Raw genomic sequence first — 17,488 nt, 5'->3', positions numbered from 1 at the left:
TTAAGACCCAACACGGATATCACATTCTCTCTGAAACCTTCGTGGACTTGGCCATTCTTCTGGGTGCTAACAGCACGTGGCCCAGGCTTCATTATATCCACTGTCACCCTGCTTCCTTGCCTGGCCCATGGGTTTCTAAGAACAGTGACTGATGATGTTACCTCTACAGTGCCAGCATTTACCTAATAAAGCCCAGGTACATACAAAGTTCCAAGTCTGTCTTTGTAGAATAAGCAAAAACATTCATTCAGCATACAATAATTCCAACAGTGAAACTTTTTGTTCAAAAGAAAGATTTAAAGATGTAAGTTCTGGCAATGTGATAGCTAGTGGGAGGTAACGTTTTAGTGGTGATGATGGTGGCTTTCTATGGGTATTCAAAGCACTTCAGAGGGGACATAGTTCTGCTTCCACTCCCAGTTATCTGACCTATTTTAGTACCCTTCTCAAGGCCCTGGGCAGGATCACCAGCTCATGGATGCTCTACAGCATTAATGACTCTCCAGTCTCTTCGGCTGCTGGGCAAGACAACTTCTGCCAGCGTACAGCAGGAAAAGCCACAGTCCTCTGGGGAAAAACTGTTCCATTGACAGCTGTATTGACCTCCAAAATGAATTCCCATTACAGGTCTCGTAGTGAACTGGATGTTTGTTAACAGAATCAATGGCTTCATTACTCCATTAGACCTGCAAGATGAACTCTCTAGTGGCAGAGGAGAGGGTTTATGCTGGGGGACAGAGAAGGCCCAGCGCCGGGGGATCAGCCCAAGCTGCTGCCTGAGGAGACATAGGGAAGGTGCAAGGGAAACCTCTGGTGCATTCTACACTATCTGTGGTCTTCTGGACTCCTCTTCCTCTGCGCAGCCCTTCAATGGGGGCTTTCTTCAGGGTTCTGCCCCAGACCCTCCTATGACCTCACTCTCACTCTGGAGACTCTCCGGGGGTATCCTGTCCACTCTCACAGCTTCAGCTATGTGATAACAACTCGCAAATCTGAATCTCTAGCTCAGTTCTCTCTCCTGGGCTCCCTGTCTTATATCCCCCCCACCCCCCACGCCCATCTACTGAGCATCTCCATTCAGCTGTCCCACAAGCAGGTCAAGCTCAACAATCTAAACGGAACTCCTCTTCCTGCATTCTCTATCTCAGTGAAGTACATCAACATCACCATCCAATCAGTTCCCCAAGCCAGAAACCCAGGCATTATCTATGACTCTTCCCTGTTTCTCAGCAACCACGTCATGTCATTATGTCACTGCCTTGCTTAAAATTCGTCAGTGGATCCCTGTTATCCTCAAGATGACTTACAAAGCTCTCTCTTTTAAAAACCACTTTCCTGTTTATTTCTTCAATCTTGTTTCCCACCTGTACTTCCTTGTGTTTCAAACAGAATTTCAGGAAAACACCAACCTCTTTCTCATCACTCCATACATTAGGCTATCAACTCAGTAAGGCCAGAGGTACCGTCTCTCTTGTAACAATTTTATCCCTAGAATGAAGCCCAGTCTGTGACACAACTCCATAATCACGTGTTGATTAAACACATGAAGTACATATAGCATAATAAGTCATACTCCCTCAGTAACATCCACTGACTCCTCATTACCTTCAGAATAAAGTCCAGGTTCCCCAATCTGACAAGAATAGCCATTTTGTCACAACCTACTTATCCTGCCTTGTCACCCAGTTCATCCTTCATGTCCCCTATGTTGAATGCTTGTGGGTCTGTATAAAGGAAGAGCGACCTATCCTCAGCTCTAGGGCCCTCTGCCTCCAGCTCAGGCTATGGATTCAAATCTGTGACCCAGTCTGTTTACTCACAGAGCTAGAGAAGTTTCACCTGAGTCTCAGTTTCCTTATTTACAAATTGACATAGGGTGGTTTTATGAGGATGAAGTGCAGAGAGGGTCAAGAAAGCACTGCAGGTTGTAGGTACTCAAAATGTGTTCTAGTCACTTCTGTATCTCCGTGCCTAGAACAGTCCCAGCACATAGTGGGTATTCATTACATTGAATTCATTGTTGAATGAATAAAAGAATTTTCCCTGGCATAAAAATCCACATATGCTTGTTTCTTGTGGTCAAAATCAGAGAGGTTTTTGAGGTCTGTCAATAAGATGAAGTAAGGGTTAGCATGAGTTGGGCCCACAGACACTTGGAATTCCACCCTTCTGACATAAAGCCATGTCTATGAAGCCAGTTAGCTCCATAATGGTCTGCAGCCCCAGAAAAGTTCTTTCAAAGCTGTTTGGGCACTAAATCTTGCCAAAAGCCTACCTCAGCTTGCAATTTTAAAAGACTTCTACCTGAATTCATGTGATGATTCCTTGGTACCTTTACTGGCTTGAACAGTGTCACTCCAGAATTCATGGAACCTCAGAATGTGACCTTATTTGAAAACAGCACCTTTGCAGATGTAATTCATTAAAATGAGGTCATACTGGATTAGCATGGAACCTACTTCAATGACTGGTGTCCTTATAAGAAAACAGAGACAAAGACATACAGGAAGGGGATGAAAGAGGTAGAGATTGGATAAACAAAAGGTGATATACCCATACAATGGAATACTATTCAGCCATATAAGTGAATGAAATACTAATACATGCTACCATATGGATGAATCTCCAAAACACTATGCTAAGAGAAAAAAACTAGTGATAAAAGACTATAGATTACATGACTTTATTTATGTGAAATGTCTAGCATAGGAAAATCCAAAGACAGAAAGTAGACTAGTGGTTGCCTGGGGTGGGGAGCAGTAATGGAAAGTGACTGCTAATGAGAATGGTATTTCTTTTTGGGTTGATGAAAATTTTCTAAAATTAGACTGGTGATGGTTGCACAACCCTGGGAAATACTAAACCCACTGAACTATATACTTTAAAAGGGTGAATTTCATGGTATGGGAAATACATCTCAGTAAATTTATAAACACACACACAGTTTGACAGTTCCTCAAAAAGTTAAACACAGAGTCACCATATGACCCAGCAATTGCACTTCTAGGTATATACCCAAGAGAAATGAAAACATACATCTACACAAAAACTTGTAAACAAATTTTCACAGCAGCATTACTTAGAATAGCCAAAAGTGGAAACAATCCAAATGCATATAAGCTGATCGATAAAGAAAATGTGGCATAGCGTATAATGGAATATTCAGCAGTAAAAAGAATAAAGCACAAATACATGTCACAACATGTACAAACCTTGAAAGTACTGTGCTAAGTGAAAAGAAGCTAGGCTCCATTTATACGAAATGCCTAGAAGTGGTAAATATATAGAGACAGAAAGTAGATTAGTGGTTGCTTACGGCTGGGGTGAGGATGGGGAATGGGAAGTGACTACTAATGGGTATAAGGTTTCTTTTCGGGGTCATAAAAATGTTCCCAAATTAGACTGTGATGGCGGTTGCACAGCCCTGTGAATATACTAAAAACATTGACTTGTACACTTTAACTGAGTGATATATGGTGTGTGAATTAAAACACACACACACACACGCATAAGCCCTTTGCAAAGTATGAAGTGTAAAGTATATGCAAGAGATTAACAGTCATCCAGTTAAATTCATCTGACCTTTAGTTTTTCTTTATTTCTTCTCCGAAGAGAAAACTGAACACTCAGTAAATACCGAGCCCTTACTAAACTCCCTTGAGTAAGAGACATTCTCCCCTGCCTACCTTCAGTTCCCTATAACTCCTCCAACCCCACTGCTGAGGGTTTCACCCCATAATCACAGCAAGGCAGTGGGAAGTTCAGCTAAACAAAAGGCAAGCACTCATGGTTTGGGGTGAAAAGACTCAAGCAGGTTGAAATTCCACCTCACAGTGTGTGGACCTCATGTACAGGACAGGAGTCAGGAGCCCAGGGATCCATTTCCAGCTCTGCCGTTAACTAGCTGTGAGATCATGGACAGGTCTCTCTCTGAGCTTTAGCTGCTTACCTGTCAAGATGGGAGGATAATCTCTGGCCTGCTTGTCTATCTTACTGGGCTGTTGTAAAGGGCGAATGAGATAAGGATGTGAAAACAAATACATGCACTCATATAATTATTCATAGGATTTGTTGTTATTGCCTGGCTACCTTTTGAGGAAAGCAAAGAATGGTAAAGATAAAGGAAACATTAGACAATACGTGGCTGGGCTGTTTTTGGTATATGGCTGTAAGGCTGTTGTAATGATGTGTCTTGGGGTCATTAGGAAGGTCAGTTATACAGCAAGAAGAAAATGGACATTTCCAGACTTCTGGCCTGAGCTTCGATCTCCAAGTCTAGACAAAAGATAATGCCAGAAAATGCCTGAGTCAATTTGTTTTCTTTTCAGCAGGGTTTTATTTTTTCCTCTTCTTCCTGGCTTCTTTTTAGGGCCCTACAAAATCACTCCCCTTCCTTTCCACAATCACCCCTGGGAAGCCTGCCCAGCATAAAAACACTCCTCCCACCTTCTTGCAAAACTCTAGAACAGGAAAGCTCTGAAGGATTTCAGTAGAGGAGCCCAGCCCAGGCCAGCCCAGCCCAGCCCAGCCATCCACTAGCTAGTGATAACAGGAGCAGGAAAGGGGTGGTTGGCGGGAGCTTCTGGAAAAGATGACTGGCCAAATAATGACTGGTTCCCTTATCTCAATGCCCTTTTAATCTTTATCCTTTCCCCCCCAAATCCCCACCCCAAGCCTCAGTGGGTCTCAGAACCCGTAAAATGGTAGACCAAAGTTCATGCTGGCGCCCAGGCTGGATTCAAAGCCTGGCTCTGCTAACTCCTGGCTCTGGTCTTGGACAGGTTACATAAACCTCTTTGATCCTCACTTGTTCAATAGGGAGAATACATACTTTGCAGGGCTGCTGCAAGGACTGGAGGTCATTTATACAAAGCATTTAGCACAGCACCCCACCATTCTTACTGCTCCTATTCCTAGAGTACACATGGAACCGGCTGAGACCCTGAAATTGGCCAAGAGGTATGGAATTTCTTTCCAAGTCACAACTATACCTTGTATAGATGTTATACGTGGACTAATAAGAACAAAAAGGACAATACTGACTACAATAATCACAGCTGCCATTTACTGAGCACCTACTATGTGTCTCTGGTCTACCCCGTGAGGTAGATATTATTACCTCCATTGTTTTTTTGTTTTGTTTTTTGGGGGGATGGAGAAACTGAAGCTCAGAGAAGTTAATAGTGAGCTCTGGGGTCACACATTTAGAAAGCGGCAGAGCCTAGATCTGAAAGAGATCTCATTGTCTTCAAAGCCAATTATTTTCACCCATGTAGAGAAAAGAGTTCCTACACAATCCCTATGAGGTGAATGGTATTAGCTTTATGGGAGGCAGAGTCAAATAACAGAATGAGGGTCTAGGTCCAGGTCTGCTGCCAACTGGCTGTGTGACCTTCGATACGTCATTTCACCTTTCTGGGCCCTGTTTTCTTTATTTGTAAAAGGAAGAACTTGGATTAGACCAGGGATACACATCAAAGTCATCTTTGGGAAATTTACAAGAGCTGCTCCATGTAAGACCTAATGAGTTATATTTACACATTTAGATTCAGATCCACTGGCTTGTTCTTAACAATCTCTGGTTCTTCATTCTGGGGCAGAGGTAGAAGGGCTGGGGTCAACTGAAAAATCAAGGGCAAAGCAAGCTCTGAAAGCCAAATGAAAGAACAAATTCTTCCCAAAATCTTTCTTGGTATCATCAAAATTCTAAATTGGAAACCATCCATGTTCTTCCTGGCCCTCCTTATCATTTGTCCACAGCCGACTCCAAAGGAACAGTGAGCAAGAGAAAGAGCCTGACGTGGTTCAGAAACGTGGGAGTCCAGGTTCTAAAACTACTTTGCCACAGGGCCTTGGGAAAAACTTTTAATCTCTCTCTACATCTCCTCTCCCATGCTGTCAAATGCCAAAGAGAACACCCACCTTACAGGGTTCTTTTGAGGATTCAATGAGGTGAAATATGGGTAAATAGTAACTATTCAATACTAAGTAAGTGGTTGTTGGTTGCCAATTGTTATATTATATCATTTATTCCTAGAAGTAGAAAGGTGGTAAAATTCTGAGGGTTCTAACTGGGGAGAAGATGATTAATGAAAGAATTTTGAAAACAATGGTGTTGGATTTTATGGGATGAGTGGTCCCCTGGAGAAAGCTAATTGAAAAGCAAGAATCAGATGGGTGGAGAATTCTAAAAACAAAAACCTGCTGACAGATTGGCTGAGTGCAAAATTGGATCAATAGCTCCAGGTCATTTTAACTCACAATCACAAGCCTAAAATTATTTAAAAAGGAATAATCCTCAAAATCCTCTGGCACACATCATTACTAGAGAATTTATTCATACATTTAGGATCAAACACAAAATGTCTTCACTTTATACAATACCTCACATAATATGGTAACTGGAGGGGAACGTAGGGTCCAATCATTATCACCACTGCCCTCCCTGCTCACCCCCAAATCTCTCATTTACAGTTGGAGAAACCATGGTCCAGAAAGGTGAGGCTACTTGTCCAAGGCCACACAGTGGATCAGATGTAAACCCTGAAATTAAAACTCAGATCTTTTAGTCCAGGGGTCCTTCTGCTGTACCAGTAGAAAGATGTATCAATGTGAATGAAGATATATTCTCTATGGGGGGGGGTAATCAAGTCAGGAGATCTGACCACCAGGACACTGGCCAGTGGGATTGCTATTTTGTCATGAGTTTATAATGTTACTCATATTTGCATGGTAAGTAAACATTTGCTGGATCAAACTACTAAAGACTAGTATAAATAATTCCCCAAGTTCAAAAATATAAGTCTTCTAGTGTTTATAAAAACTATAAAACAGAGGAAGAAAAAAGGGGAGGCAGAGAGGCAGTAACATAAGACCCTGTGAGACCTTTCAGGGACCAGGCCTCCCTACTCCCCTTCTGAGGAAGGATCTGGGAAAAAACACCATCTCAGAGATCCAAGAGCCAAGTCACAGCAGCCTGACCTTGACGGATATGATCTCTTGGTCTACTTTAGCAGAAATCAATCCTGTGAAGGGGCACAGGGCAAAGAAAGTGAGTGGCTGCAGCTCACAGGCATGTCACACAGTCTCTGGTCACACGTCCTTACATAACCTTCCTTGCCCTGCGGCATCTCATTTCAGAGATGGGAAACTAAGGTCCACAGCAAATGCCATGCTTTCTATAAGGTCTCTGGTGAGAACTAATTATGCCTTCCTCTAAACCTTTTATCGTACTTCATTTTGCTTTTTATTTTATGCTGGGAATTCACAAATCTCTCATACAAAACAGACCGTGAGCTGTTAGGAGTCAGGACCTAGACCATCTGTTTCTCTGGCGGTGTTCAGCACAACGCTGTGTGTCTACTAAACGTCCAGATTAGAACAAGGTGCTCAATAAACATACCACGGCAGTAAGTTTTGTCAGAATCTTTCCTCTTTGTGTCAGAAGAAGGAATGAAGAGCTCCAGGATCTGAACGTAAGCTGCTGTTCAGGGTGGGAGGAACTGTTACCACTTAGCAAGGCTGTCTGAGTTGTGTGTGTTTCTGGTTTTGGACAGCTGGTCTATATTTAGCCACGCATGCATTGTCCAGTTCACGTCGGACAGGTCAGCTTTGTTCTTATCTCACCTGCCACACAGAGAGCACACCCCAGCTGTGACAGACCTTACTCCCGCTCCTTTGAGAGGGGCTTCGGTTGACTGCGTGTCCCCCTCAAAGAGTCAATCCATAATTGGAATGAAGCACTCTTGTTGTTAACTTAGGGTCATGAGTACTGACCGTGGGCACTCTGCTAAGAGCTTCAGGTCTGTCAAAAAGAGTGGATTTTGTCCTTGCTCTATGAGCTTATACTGCAGTTGGGAAGAGCAAATTTATACTTGGGGCAGCACTTCTCCCTTCCCCCAAGGAACTTTGGGGACTCATTCGTATTCCCATGGGAATCAATCCATCTAGAGGGCACCATAAGCTCACATGTCAATGATGCATCTGACCCTTGTGACCTTTCCACAAAAATATCGAAACTATATCACTGTATTTTTAAGCTAACCAACTTCATAAGAGGTAAGCTTCCCCTTCCTTTCACAGTGACTTTCACTAAGAGACAACTGGCTACCAGCGTGAAACACAAGTGTCAGACATTACAATGATGAGAGTTTATCAAGAATCATTACCAGTGGCAATAATCACAAGAACAATCCCGGAAACTGCTCTAGTCTGGATGGTGAGCCTGGGATTCTAAGAGCTCCAGCTTGCCTAGGGAATTATGAGATCCACAGCATTACGTGACCCAGAACTGTTGCTGTAGGAGAGACAGTGTGGTTCAGGGAAAGGAATGTGGATTTTGAAATCTGAATCTGAGTGTTTTGCTGTGGAACCTAGGAATGGTATCCGAATCTGTGCCCTAATTTGTAGAATTTTTACAAATGGTTACCTGCAGCGTTATCCTAGAGAGTCAAGGAATGCCATAGTGTCTGTATATCAGTGCTCCACAAAGGGAGCTTCTCCCTTAGCACTCCATCACTGCGGTAACCTGGTGTGTGAACTGCATTTGCAGACCTTCAGGGTTTGATTAGAGGCAGGACTGGTACCAGAGCATGCAAATGGATTCAACTGGCCTTTGGCTGGTGAGTAGAGGACTGCAGGCAGAGAGCCTGGCAGGACTCAGCTTCCAGTCGGCAGCTCTTTCTCAGCCACTGTCTCCAGTCCTGGGGTCACAACAATCTCCTGGCTTCATACCTGTAGCTTCCCTATTCATCTTCCAGCCTTGTGTCTTGATGCCTCAGCAACCCTAGGTTTTTTTCACTGGGATCCAAAAGGGAGAGTTGTTTTTTAACATCCCTAGGAGGGCCAGCACACTAAGACCATATGTACATGCATCTGAGTAGGCCTGCCAAGGCATATTATTATACTAGAACAGGAGTTGGCAAACTAAGGACCATAAGTCATATCTGGTCGACAGCCTGATTTTATAAATAAAGTTCTACCCCTATTCATGTGCATACTCTTTATGGTTGCTTATATGTAAAGTTGAGTACTTGTGACAAAGAATGTTCAGGTGGTAAAGCCTAAAATATTGACTATCTGGCCCTTTAGAGAGAAAGTTTGCCAGCCCCCAGACTACAAGTTCTCCTTCTGGTTTGTACAATCATGTCCTCTCTCAAAAATCTTAGTATCTAACTTAAGCTGGTCACTAAGGAGACAGAAGTGGGCTGAAACCAAGATCAGTGAATCCCAAACTTATGCTTTGGAATAATCAAGAAGAAGAATCACAGGAAAAGCCAGTTTGGAGAGCCCATGAATATTATTATAAGAAATCATATTCATTTTAGCACACCTTGGGCACAAACAACATGCTAGTTGCTAGTCAGCATATAGAATCAAAAGGTACAAGAGGGGCTTCCCTGGTGGCACAGTGGTTGAGAATCTGCCTGCCAATGCAGGGGACACGGGTTCGAGCCCTGGTCTGGGAAGATCCCACATGCCGCAGAGCGGCTGGGCCCGTGAGCCACAACTACTGAGCCTGCGCGTCTGGAGCCTGTGCTCCGCAACAAGAGAGGCTGCGATAGTGAGAGGCCCGTGCATCGTGATGAAGAGTGGCCCCCGTTTGCCACAACTAGAGAAAGCCCTCGCACAGAAACGAAGACCCAACACAGCCAAAAATAAATAAATAAATAAATAAAATTAAAGGGCTTCCCTGGTGGTGCAGTGGTTGAGAATCTGCCTGCCAATGCAGGGGACACGGGTTCGAGCCCTGGTCTGGGAAGATCCCACATGCCGCGGGGCAACTAGGCCCGTGAGCCACAACTACTGAGCCTGCGCATCTGAAGCCTGTGCTCCGCAACAAGAGAGGCTGCGATAGTGAGAGGCCCGTGCATCGTGATGAAGAGTGGCCCCCGCTTGCCACAACTAGAGAAAGCCCTCGCACAGAAACGAAGACCCAACACAGCCAAAAATAATAAAATAATAAATAAATAATAAATAAATTTTAAAAAATTAAATTAAAAAAAAAAAAGGTACAAGAGAATAACATGATAGACTTGTGTTGACAGGCTTGGGAAACCTTCTTGGCAAAGCCAGAGAAGGTCATCACAAAACAGCAGAGACAGCAGTGAGTCTTTCTCAGGTCTTCATGTACATGCTGAAGACCCTAAACAGGTATCGTGACAGTGTGAGGCAAGGAACTATATCTAGAATTTCAAGGTATGGGTTAATAGTTAAGAACATGGATTCTGCAGCCATACTGTCTGGGTTTGAATCCCAGGTCCTTTACTTAGTAGTTGTAAGAACTAGGGAAAGTTACTGAACCTCTCTGTGCCTCAGTTTCTTCATCTGTTAAATGGGAATAATGATAGGTATCTACCTCATAAGATTATATGAGTTAAGATCTGTGAAATGCTTTGAACACTGCCTCTACATGGTAAGCTCTATGTAAACATTATCTCTTACTGTTAGTAGTAGTATATTTAAAGAAACACCTTGGTTTTTGAGCACCTCAATAACTTAAGTATAATGCATCTCAAATCAGGAAAGTCAGCAAGGTTTATCTGATAAACATATTAATCACACACAGTAAGAATGTTTCCAATTTCAGGGAAAATAGAGATAGTGTTATTTAGGATGTTTCAGTTTTGGGGAGATAAGAATAGCATGGTACACACACTCAAAGGGCTGCTGTGAAGATCACAGAGAAGGCTGCAACAATTTATTAGCCATACTCTCAACAGATATTTAATGTGTGCTTATCATGTACCAAACACCATGCTTTAAGTGGATTCTTATATAATCTTCATAATAATATTGTGAAGAATGTCTTGTTTCTATTTTACTGATGCAGAAATTGAGGCTCAGAAAAGTAAACTGACTTGCCTAAGACCATGTTAAGACTGAACTCATCAGTGTTGTGGATTCATGTATTTATGATTCCAAGACCTATGCTCTTTGCTCTTTGTACTAAATTGACCTCCTGAACCGGTGTGTGTGTGTACATGTGTGTGTGCCTCTGTGTGTGTGTGTGTATATACACACACAAGCACACACACACGCATCATACAAGTATAAGATGAAACCTGGGTTTCAATTCTAGCCTTGCCAGTTAGCTGTATGCTCTTGAGCAAATTAGCTTCCCTCTCTTGACCTCCAGACACTGCCATTTGAGGAGTTTGGAACAAAACACTCTCTAAGGGGCCTTCAAGATCTCATATTCTAGAATTTTCTCAGTTTATGAAATCTACTGCCTTCTCTGTCTTGGCTGGGTGTTTTGGCTGTTATGATTCACCAGCCATGAAGAATTCGTTCACTGACCTCATCCACAAAAGAAGTGAGGCGGTGGGGAATAAAAGCAAACAATAAATAAATGATAGATATGTAAAATAAAGTTCATATCCTACCTCTTCAGACTAGGACATCATCCATTTTGAATTTTTCTTTGCTTTTTTAAAAATTGTTCTTTTGCATTGTATACCACTATTTCAATATATAGAAGTTTAGACTCTATGTCCTGTTAATAAGGTTAGAATGTTTTTGAAGCTTCTTTTTTTCCCCTCCTCAACGGTGAATTTCTCAAAACAACGTTTGGAAATAGGTTGTAATTTTTTAAACTGTAATTTTATATAACTATAACTATTTACAAAGTTATAAACAAACACTATAACTAAATCATTCATTTGAATCATCACTGGGCAGCCACTATGTGTCTCTACTAATGTGGTGACAGAAAGATAAAAGGGTCATGTTCTCATCCTCAGGTCTCTCACATATCTCCCCTCATTCCCAAACTTTGTGCTCTAGCCTCAGTGAACTATTTCCAGTTCCCTAAGCTTCTGGAAACTTGGAGAAAGCAAGAGAAACCTGAACTCTGAGGTGGTGGATGTGTTAATTAACCTGATTGTGGTAATCATTTTACAATGTTTGTATATATCAAATCATCATGATGTACACTTTAAATATATACAGTTTTGTCAATTATACTTCAATAAAGAGGTGGAAAAAATAAATATCTGGTGTATTTATTTCCATTTATGTGAGGAAATAAAAAAAGAGAGAGAGAAACCTGAAGTAACTGAGAAAATCCTGTATTGATCAGTTTTAACCTAAGTTGATTAGAACTTTAATTTCTATCACTAGCCAGATAGGGGCTTGATATTGAAATTAAATTCAGAAATTGAAAAAAAATTTTTTTTTCTTTTCACACTTGAGGTTAACCTCAAATTTTTTTTATCTGCTAGCTATATCTTGGCATATAGCCAGGCACAGTTCAGTTAAAAGCAGCAAAACTTGGTGAAAACTGAGGGCCCCAGGACCTGGAACTATACACGGAGGAGGCAGGCAGTCACTGAGAAGGGTTCCAGGGGTGGTTTGGCAGAAAGAACACAAACTGGAGGACTTGACAGAGCTCACGAGGTCACTGAGAGCGGGTCCGCGGCTTATTCTCTTCTCTGGCATGTGACCCTAGAACAGGACCTGGCAAAAACAGGTACTCAGTGTGCTGAATGAGTGAACACAGAAACGGAAACTGGGCCTCACCCAGAAATGGGGGCAGCTGAGTCCGAAAGGAGGAGGAAGCTGTTGAGGGAAAGCAGAAGTGGAGTTTCTTCAGAAATTCAGGCAGACAGACCACTGGCCACCCGGAAGTCAGCCACTGGGCGGTGGGGTTCCAGCCACTGGCTTAAGGGTTTTGGTAAGACTGGGGTCTCTGAGAGGGACTAAATCAAAGCAGGATGGGGTCTAGTCCTAGGTGGAATTCGATACGACAGTCAGGCTAACAGGGAAATGACTCAAGAATAGGAAAAGTAGGCAAAGTTCCAGGGCTGACCTTATCTCGCACACTAGATGAGGGTCAGAACTGAGCAAAAAGGGTGAAGAATCCCAGAGCCCTGACTCCATGCTGGCGTGCAGGGTGGGCCTCAACTTGAAGGTAGAGTCCAATGGCCTTTGCAGAGTTCAGAATCCTATGCAGAACTGTACACAACTGGATGTTTAATCATAATCAAGAGCTTCAGAGGTCCAAGGTGACCTTACCACAAAATTCAAAGTCCTGATTCTACCTTTAGCCAAAAATTAGAGTTACATTGGGCTTTGGAATCTGGTCTGGGACCAATTCAACAATAATTTATTACCCTCCTTCACTAGAGATAATTAGAAATACTCAAAGAACAAAAAAAGGGGAGCATCTCATGGGACGTCTGGGGAACTATCCAAAGCTTCTGGTGTTGAGGAGTTGGGATGAGACACTCTCATTTCTAACAGTCTGTGGGTTTGGCAGGTACATTAGACTTTATGCTGGCTGGCTGGCTGGGACGGTGTGGGGGAGTGTCTGGTATATAAGGGAAAGTAGGAAGGAGGATCAAGACTTAGAATGAAAAGAAGAGGGTCAGGTTTCTCCCTGTCTCCCTTTCCTCCTCCAGAGGGTCTGGACTTTGCTGCAGGTCAGGGCTGAAGCCTGTTCCAGGACAATGCAAAAGTGTCTGTGGGGATTTTACAGAGTTCATGTCCCAATTCAAAGCCTACTCTCAGGGTGACAAGACCCAGCTGTAGACAAAAAAACAACAAATAAACAAAAGATTGAGGAGGAAGGTCTGATATTTCAGGGTTATTTAGAATACCAATTTTTTTTTTAAGGCATGAGGATTTCAGATCTGGCTGGAAACTGGTCTGGATGTTTATTTTCCCCACTGTCTCTGGAAAAAAAGGGTGGGTGATTCAGAGAGCAGCCTCCGCCTCTGGGCTGGGGCCCGGATCAGTCTCCACTCTTCTTCTTTCCTCCAGGGACCTGTGTAAGCCTGGGGAGAAGCTGCCTATCACCTCCCATATTTGCTCTAAGCTTCCAACAAGGGTCTCCCAGAGGAGTGAGAGATCTGACCTCAGTTAAAAAAAAAAACCCAGAAAACAAAAGGTAGGGGAGGGAACAAGGGAGGCCAAGTTCCTCCCAGGAATGAGAAGAGAGAAAGGGTCAGGTCTCCTAGAAAGGCCTCTCTCCTCCCCACCATCCTACACTCCCAGCTTCTCCCCGGCACTCCCACTCACTGCGTCGGGGTAGTGGGGGAAGGGACCAAGGTCACCAGAAGGCACCTGAGTGGACTGCCTGTCTCTACCACGGCCCTCCCTGCTGTGAGAAGTCCAGCTGGAATAAGGGGTCCTGACCTTTAAGGCACCAATCATTCTCTCTGGAGGGGAAGGAGCTGTTTGAAGACCCTGATAACATTCCTCCACTGGAGGTTGAAGATTTCCCCAAACGCATACCAGTGGGTATAGTTTCATCCTGGAAGGGAACCAGGACTTAAAATAATTCTGCTATTGAGTTACTGGGGAAATTCACGGATTACTAGAAGTGTAAATATTCACAAAATATTTAAAGTAGGGGGCAGTCTCACCCAAAATTTTAGTAGAGAAAAGGTGGGCAACAGATAAAGAACAGTCAGTTGGAACTCTGGGAGGTCATCTTTCCATAGAGTTAGTCATGCAACTACTGTGAAATTCCTGCCAGGGAGTTCAAGAAGGGAAAAAGCTACAATAATAGACAGGATATGGAGGAGGCTCTGGCCTTAATTTCAAAATCTTCAAGAGTTGCAAACGGGGCTCTGGTGACCTAAACTCCCTGAGCTTTAGTTCACAGTAGTTTGTTGGCTGCTCTGAGATGGATCATGTTATCTTGCTGATTTAGCCGTCCGAGATTAATATTAATGTATAGACAGCACTTTACTTTCCAAATGTTTAGTTCTCAGTGATATATCAACTTCTTGCTTCTCCTCCTTGCTGGCTATTTTGTGATTTACAAGCAGCCACAATAAACAGGTCTGTGAAAAGGGGTTCGGATAAAGGAGAAGGAGTTAGAGCATACAGCCCTAGAATGGAGTTAAAAGCCTTGGATTCTAGATCCGGCAACACTGCTTTCTGGCAATGTCAGTGCCTTTAAACTTTAGCTTCCTTATTTGTGCAACAGGAATAGTGCTAGCGGCCCTGCCTAGCTTATTTTGTTTCTTTATATGCAAAGGAGACTGCATAAGTGTTTTGTAGACTGTAAAGTTCTCTAAAAACACCAGATACTTAAATCATATCCTGTTCATCTTGACCTACAGATATAAAAATCATCATTTTCACCAAAAGCACGACACGGAAAACGGAGAAACAAGCAGCCACTGTTCACATTGTGCGCCTATACATTTTCCCAGCTTCCTCCCAACCCCTCTGCAAGGGAGCGTCATCTCCATTTTACAGATGATAACACCTCAAAGAGATACAGTTACTAATTCAACATCCTAGAGCAAATAAACAGCAGCAGCTAGGGTGCCTTTCAGAGTGCACGTTAGAGCAAGGGGCTGTGCAGGTCCTGGACCAGCTACTGAATAGAGGGAGGAGGGAGGGGATGAGTGGGAAGGAGAAGCCCTCAGCTTAGAGGATTCAAAGGGGTGAGGGCTTTCCTAACAGTGGATGACTCCTGAGCCCATGAATCATTCATCCATGCTCTGTGCTGGGAGCTGCTTCTTTTTAGGTGTGGTACATCTGGTCAGGGACAGCTGCCCACGACGGGGCCACAAATGTGAGGACTTGGACCCGCCTGCTCGTAAACACAGCTCAGAGCAGCTTTCTGCCCCCTGACTTGGGGGACTGAAGGCTATTTTGATTCCCAGAGGAAGGCGGGGTTCTTACTGTTGCCTGTGCGTACATGTACACACACACACCCTCCCAAACAAACAACAAGCAAAATCCATGTATGTGATATGAAATCTTGATATTCATTCTTAGAATTGCTTTTCCTTTCTGAGCATCGTGCCTGGTTTCCTTTTGGAAAGAGTTCTCTATCAGGAGGCTGTTTCTTCCACCCTTGTGTCGATATTCAAACTCAACGTGTCACTCCTGGTCTGGTCTTGATCCTAGACAGGTTTTATCCTAGGCATTTTTGGCTGGAATACGTGAGGAATTGGAGAGTGGCATCAGAAAGAAGAAGCTGGGGGTGGCAAGAAGGATTAAAAAAAGACTCCATCTGCTATAGAACCGCTTCCAGCTTAAAGTGAAAAACACAAGTTTTTTTACGGGTCCCATCACAACTCTTTTAAAAAAAAGAAAGGAAAAAAGGAGTATCTGCTTGAAGGAAGCTCCCCATGGGAAGAAATTTCTACAGGACCAACAGCAAGCAGGGGTATGGACTGCACAGCTCCAGTAGATACCTCTACATAGAATACAATGTGAATATTCCTTTGGGAAATATGAAACTTGAGGGGCTGCCAGTGGTCTAAGGTCTGCGTTGATGAACCCATAGAGAAGCAGAATTATTGAGTGAAAAGAGGATTTTCTCTCTATTTGAAGAAAGGAAACTAAGACCTCAATCAAGTGACTTGTTCACATCATCCCAGAGTTGTGATGTGAATTCAGGCTTCCTCGTCCCCAGACTACAGACTCACCAATCCAGCCTAATGGCTGGATTAAAGCTCTAGAAGTTACTAAATTCTTGGAATATTCGAGCCCAAGGATTTCAGCAATATGGGTTGGTGAGGAGGGAAACCTGAGCCAGCTGTAGAACTCTGGTGGAAGGGGTCAAGGAGTGCTTCCAATCTAATACATGGTGTCCAAGGGGCAAAAATATCGGGTCTTGGTTCTGGCAGATTTTCATATTCCAGGAGGTCCAGGACAAAGAGACAGCATATTATAATGCAAAGTCAGACCTGGGTTAGACTAGAATCCTGGGCTCCATCATTTTCTAGCTGTGACCTTGAGTCAAAATTGTTGCTACCTCAAAGGATTACTATGAATTTTTAGTGAGAATTCATGTAAAGTCCCTATTTTACAAAGAGTAGATGCTCAATACACAGCTCCTATAATTTCCTTTTGTGGCCACTGAGGGTTAGATATCAGTACAGGATGCTCCTCACATAAGGCAGGTGCTGACGCTGACACCCAGGTGATCGGATTGTTCTCAACAAGCCTCAGCAAAAGGAGAGGAGCGTTGTATTTAGGAAGAATCTCAGGCAGATGAGAGTTGGATAGCCCATCTGAACCCAGCCAAGGCTGGGTTCAGAGAAGAGTTTTAGTCCTGGAGTGTTAGGCAGGGAAGAAATAGCACTCAGTTTCTTTATTTGAAAAAAATGGAAACAGTTGATAAAACTGATTAAATGAAATAAAGTACTTAAGCAAAAGTAGGTAGTCAAATGTTAACTTCCTTCCTGCTTTTCCTCAGATCCTGATTCTCAGTGAAAAGAAACATTGACTTGGGTGATTAATCTCTCATTCCTTACCTGAGGGTTTTATAGATATAATATATATACTTTCAAGACAGCTTCTAAATTAAAACATAACCTATTATGTGGTTGAATCTTTTTACATACCAGATTCTCCTATGAGAGGGAAGAAAAGGCTATTTGTCTTCATCAGAAAGATCTCACAAAAAATCCTAAACCTCTATCAGAGACAAATAATACCCTTGCTCTGGTAATTAAACCACTAGACATCTAATAAAATAATCCCTTAAAAAAGAAGTTAAAGGGAATATATTGTTTAA

The 17,488-nt window shown here is 43.0% G+C and overlaps 1 protein-coding gene across 2 annotated transcripts in view; it reads right to left on the bottom strand.

The window, feature by feature from the left end:
• The window catches only part of GAB2 (GRB2 associated binding protein 2), a 174,223-nt gene that overhangs the window by 28,101 nt on the left and 128,634 nt on the right, over positions 1-17,488 (bottom strand). The window lies entirely within an intron of this gene.

Source organism: Balaenoptera physalus (assembly GCF_965194825.1).
Source record: "Balaenoptera physalus genome assembly, chromosome: 10".
Classification (NCBI taxonomy): Eukaryota; Metazoa; Chordata; class Mammalia; order Artiodactyla; family Balaenopteridae; genus Balaenoptera; species Balaenoptera physalus.
Note: the sequence above shows the minus strand (reverse complement) of the source record. Positions and strands in the feature narration are given on the sequence as shown.